We start from the raw sequence: 6,272 nt of genomic DNA on the forward strand, positions 1-6,272 counted from the left end.
GGGGGGGGTGTTCTTGTGGAGGCTTTCTGACTCAGGGTCCTTGAACACCATTTTAAACTTCACAATTTTCAGATTCCTTCCTGTAAAAAAATATGGTGATGTTTGAGAGTTGTCTTTGAGACTTGACCTTGAGAGATGACCACAGGACTCACTGGGATAATGCACATACTAAGAGTATGCTCTGTAAATGAAGTATTTTATCACTGAAGACAGAAACCTGCTGATGTGAGCCAACTTTTCACACACACACACACACACACACACACACCATCTGCCTGGGTTCTATGAGAATTAATTGAGATAATAAAGAACGAGTTTTGCATATTCAGTGACTGCCTTGTAAAAACGGTTATCGTATTAGATAGACGAGAGGAAACCCAAGCCCCTGACTCTGCTGTCGGAAGACTGAGGACTTTTTTCACAGGCCGGACGATCTTCAGTTATACTGTAAAGCCTATAATTATAGCTAAAGATCAGTACACTGACTGCTAGGTCCCAAGCTTGGGACCTCCCCACCCTGGGACCACCCTGGAGTCTGAACACCTAGAGGCCAGCAGCCTCTTGTTGACTTAAGAATCTGAACCTCTGGAATTTGACGCACCTGTCTGCTGCCCACATAGCCTCTCCGTGCTTCAAGGTGTTTAATTTAATCTGCCAGACTCTGAACGCTGGGGACGTCACTCCCTCAGAGGCTCTGCTTGCTTTTATAACATGAGTATGGAAGTTAGGAAATTGCAGAATGGGGCGGGGGGGGGGAGTACCAAGAGTCAAACACTGGTCTGACCACCTACCTACCCTTGGTATGGTCTTCTCCTACACTTGACTTCCTCTCTTATACACTGAGGCTCATAACCACACTCCAGCTCGGAATAAGCAAATATAAAGTCTAAATATATAAATCTATTCCTATAATTTGTGCTATATTCCTCAGGATAGGATAAGCTTTGTTCCCTCAATATCAGAAGTCTTATCTTCATAAGATTCCACTGGATGTTTTTTTTGTTGTTGTTGTTGGTTTTTTTTTTTTTTTCTTTTTTAATCTCCTCCACACAGTGATTCAGGGATCTAGGCTCCCTGATGTTCAGGTGCCAACACTGAAACATCTGGCTCCCAGGGCTACTGTCACACAGGAAGAGAGAGCGGATGGCTCATTCAGAATGCTTCCACATGGCCCACCTAAGAGCGGTTGCATATCAGTTCCTACAGATCTGCCTCCATTACTCTGGATGCACAGTCCTGACCTCAAGGCAAGAGAAGGCAGGAAATGCTCGGGTGCCTGTGGAATAATTAGCCAGTGCTACTGGATTAATGGCATAGAGTTCATGTCTTTAGGTAAAAGGCAAGACAGAGATATACAACCCTGCAATCCAACAAGCATGTGTCCCTTACTGCAGTAGACCTCGAACATTCTGCCTAACTGTGTGGGACCTATTTCTTCATCCTTAAATGGGAGAGTCTTAACAAAGTATACCTCGCCATGCTGCCGTGAGACCCTCAGGAGATACCACATGGGAAGCACCTCTGTTCTGCCATATAATATGTGCTCAGTAAATGGGAGCTGCTTTTTCCCACTTTCTGACCTTCTGAATTGCTGCTTCACTTCTTTCAATCTTCCTTGCCAGCTTGAACAAGACCAGATCATTTTTATTTCAACATAATATTTTTACTGATTCTTTGGGTATTTCACGTCAAGCCCCTGATCACATTTATTTCTCAGTCCTTCTGTGTCCTCCCGACCCTTGTGACCTGCTCTTAAAAAGTAAATAATTAAAAAAAAATTTAAAGGAAAAAGATACAAAGTAAAACCACAAGCCTAAGTTATGTTTTCTACATACTCTCTGGAGCATGGTCAAATTCTCTGTGGCCTGCCCCTTAAATAGAGCTGAGTCCTCCCCCTCCCACACCCCCACCAGGAGCCATCAAGTGCGGAGAGCTACCTGTCAGCCTCCTTATCAAACTTTTATGAGTTCTCTTCAATGGCTTCCTGTTTAGGCTGTTACTCTGGAGGTGGTGGGAGGGGAGTTGTCATAGAAACCTTCCATGTCCTTCTTTCTCAGCTATGCATCACACCCATTGATATCACTGCAAAAGTAGCTCCGTTGCTCTTTACAGACGGTGAGAGCACAGATCATGGGCTTCCACGTGGTTTCCACAAGACCTCAAACAGGGTCCTCAGCTGCAGTAGGACCACCAACCTAGACAAGGCCCTGAGAGGTAGCCTGGACATCACCACAGTCTCAGGTGGCAGCACAGGCCACTCAGATCAGCATGACTCCCTGTGGCAGCATGGCGCAAGAACATCAACATGGCTTCAGGTGACACTTCAGACCACTGATACCTGCATCTACAAGGCTAGATCTTAGGGAATCTGTCACACCTACCAATTCCTAAGACAGAATTCCTTTGTTGCTAATAAAACATGATCTACTGTCTTTGCCTGGTCCTCCCTGGGTCCAGTTGTACAAGGCTGTCACTGCTCAGGGGGCTCTGGGTAGGGAGCTTACCTAAAGAGATGAGCATGATGTAAGTAGTCCTGGTCAGGGTAGACTCCTCTGTGGAACGGAATACAAGTGGGTCAAAGTGCAACGCATTCCCCTGTCCTCAGCTTGTGATTGGTGTGCTCAGAGCTAAACACACACATTGCTCTAGGACCTGTGGGTGGAGGTTCCTCCAAGGTTCTGAGCATGGAATCAGCTGGAATAGAGACATAGAGCATATCTTTTCTTAAAAAGCTAGGGACCATCTTCAAGTCCTTCCCCCAGCTCTCTTAGAACTAACAGGCTGCTTGCTTTGTGGACATCTTGCTTAGCCCATGTGCCTCAGTTTCCCCTAATATAGGATGCATACCAGGTACTCTAATCATCCCAAATCTGTTACTTAAGAGCTAGTGAATGACAAGAACTTTGAAATCTAGACACCAATGTAAACACATAGAAGGTGCTGTTAATTTCTGGTGAAACTGATGAAGTTTTGCAGGGATTAGAAGTCCTATTATCGGTGACATGTCTACAGAACACATGTTTTATTTCATTGTTTCACTCTCTTCAATTGAAGAAAATAAAGGCCCTGGAGTATAGTATCAAGAACACCATAAGAGACGGCCAGAAAATCCTGGAAAACAAACTGAAAGAGAAATGGGATTTATTTGTATACTATGGTATGAATATGGTGGATGTGACATGCTCATAGTGGGTAGGTGGGTGTTATGTATGTGGTGGGGGGGAATGATGTGTTTACGTGTGTGATGTATGTGTGTTGTGTATGTGTGATATGTTCATGTGTGTATGTGATATATGTGGGAGGTGTGATGTGTTCATATATGTATGTGATATATGTGTGTGTGATGTGTTCATATGTGTATATGATGTATTATTGTAGGGGGTGTGTCTATGATATCTTCATATATGTATGTGATGTGTGTGTGTGTAATGTGTTCATGTGTGTATGTGATGTATGTGTAGAGTATATATGTAATGGGCTCATGTGTATATGTGATGTATGCATATTTTATGTGTAACATGTTCATGTGTGTATGTGATATGTGTGTTGTGTGTGTGATGTGTTCATGTATATATGTGATATATGTACTTTGTGTGTTTGTGTAACATGCTCATATATATGTGTGATATACATGTGTGTGTGGTGTGTGTGATATGTTCATGTGTATATGTGATGTATGTGTGGTGTGTGTGTGACATGTGCACATGCCACAGCATATGTGTGGAGGTCAGAGGGCAACAGGCCAGGGTCGGCTGTCTTCATCCCAGGAATTGAACTCAGGTTTTAAGGCTTGATGGAAAAGTGCCTTTATTCACTCAACTATTTCACTGCCCAAGAAATTTTTTTTTCTCTCATGTGAATGAGAGGACCTTAAACAAGGCAACCCAAGCTTGGCACTGTGGTCATGCCATCTAGACCACAGCTCTTTGCCTCATTCCTCCAGTCGCTCAGAGCTTAGACTATAAAGTCAGACCCATGGTGGATTCTCACTGTGGCTGTAAGGAAGGAGAAAGGCCGCATGTCTCCATCCTCCCTCCAAGAGTCCCAGTTAGGATATGATTCGCCAGACACCTACTTCCTGCAAGGGAAGCTGGGAAATGTAGGATTTTAGCTGGGTAGGTGTCTGTGTTATCCAAGAACAGAAAAATGGACTCAGAATAGACATTTCAGTCTCCACATGGTCATGAAGAATGCAGAGTTAGTTGCAACCAGGAAAGGGGAGTGATCTAAAAATTTACATGGGGGTAATCCCCAATGTTAGTCATCTATTTCCACAGTAATGACACCGAAGAAACACCAAGTCTTAGGGGCACGCAACAGTGATCATCTTGTGTCTGCTAGGGGCCAGTTTGAGGTCAGCTAGGGGTCAACTAGGGGTCAACTAGAGGCTCTGCTTGTTTGAACTGGGGTTTCTCACATGTCCTAAGGTTGTGCTATATTTTGCTGATCTAAATGTGCTTTGCCTGAGATAAATGTAGTAGCTTGGCTCTGCCCTTCAGTGTCTCCTCATCCAACATGCTGGCAAACACGTTGTCATGGTAATGAACGCTGGACAAGAGAGCAAGAAGAAGCACAAGGTCTCTGAGGCCCAGATTTAGAGCCAAGGCATAGCACCATACACTTTGCCTTGCTGGCTAAACCGGTTGCAAGACTAAGCAACAAAGGTCACCGAGAAGGGAAGAAAGGTCATGTGATTCTTCCCCAGCTCCCACTCCATCTCTACCAACACTGCATGACAACTCTAGCTCCTCTCCACCCCTGCCAGCATGTGCACTTTTCTATTGGCTGTTACTTTAAGCAGCATGCTAACAGAGGTGAGGTAGTGGCCCCTCATTGTGACATCATTTGGAGTTTCCCCAATGAGTACAGATGTTGAGAATCTTTCCATGTATTTATATGCTCTTTGCATATCTTCTTTGGAGAACTCATATCAATTCCATCATCCATTATTTATGATGGAACAATCAATCAATTGACTGTGTGTTTGTCTGTACATGGTATGCGTCTGTGCACAAGTCACAAAGTGTGCATAAAGGCCACAGCACAACATTGTGGAGTTATTTATACCTTTCTATCATATAGATCCTAGAGATTAAACTCAGGTCATCACTTAGCAGCCAGCTCCCCTACTCACTGAGCCATCCCACTGGCCCCTTCATCTGTTTTTCGGTTGACATGTTATGTATACACTCTAGATGCCATTTCCTGGCCAGGTATATAATTTGTTAACATATTTCTCATTCAGAGTATTGTCTTTTACTATGTGAACTCTTCTTTCTTATAGCTTATTTACTGATGGAATGTCTCCTTACAAAGTAGAGAGACAATAGCAGAGTTCTTCAAATGTAGACTAGGATATCTCTATGAGAAGTCTAAAAGGATGTGTTGTCTCGTCAGTTGTTTGAATGCCATGCACTTACTACTGTGTAAAACTGGATATGTCAAATATCACCCTCAGGGTCCCTTTCCATTCCAGAAGAACATACTGGAAAGGACAGAGCCTCCTCTGAGATCTTTCATTGCTGTGTCTATGATCATAGCAGGCAACAAGAGAGGCACATGGGAACAAATGAAAGTCCACAGAGCGTGAATGATGCCCTCAACCAGCTCCAGTTCCATGGCCAGTATGTGAAGACCCAAAGGTAAACTTTGTTGCCTATGCAGTGAGCTAAGGCTCGAGCTAGAGAGGGGACCTATGGGCTGCAAGAAGCCTGTGCGCAATAATAGGTAATTCAGTGCACTTTTCTGAGCCTCAGTTTACCTGAAGCAAACTGGGATGCCTTATTAAGACAGAGATCCTTCCCAGTCCTTGGGATCTGAGGAAAGCCGGGAGGCCACCGGCACACAGTATGTGTGGATGGCTATGGGTGTGTCCTCCGCACTGGGAAGAAAAGTAGTGGGTATGCTGGGGATTGGGATGGCCAGGAAAACAAGAAGAATTCCCAGCCCAGGACAGCAGACCCCAAAAAGTTGTTGATGGGAGCAGAGATGGGCACTTGCAGTATTAGCTCAGTAGGCCCCTAACAAAGAGCCCTTGGTGAGGGGAAGCAGAGGTGCCTGGAATGTCCCTGAAATGGGGCTGTCAAAGGCAGAAGAATGTCACAGGTGAGGATTTTAGGTCTGATGGAGAAGGGTGTTCAAAATTACTTCTTGCCTTGGAAGTCCACCAGAAGCAGAGTAAGAACTACCCTTTATTCACATGCAGAAACAACTGTGTCCACTCCCAAACCCCCACAGTGACCTTTGTCCAACCGGGAGGGCCAGGTGTTAGT

This window comes from Mastomys coucha, unplaced genomic scaffold (genome assembly GCF_008632895.1).
Source record: "Mastomys coucha isolate ucsf_1 unplaced genomic scaffold, UCSF_Mcou_1 pScaffold3, whole genome shotgun sequence".
NCBI classification, from domain to species: domain Eukaryota; kingdom Metazoa; phylum Chordata; class Mammalia; order Rodentia; family Muridae; genus Mastomys; species Mastomys coucha.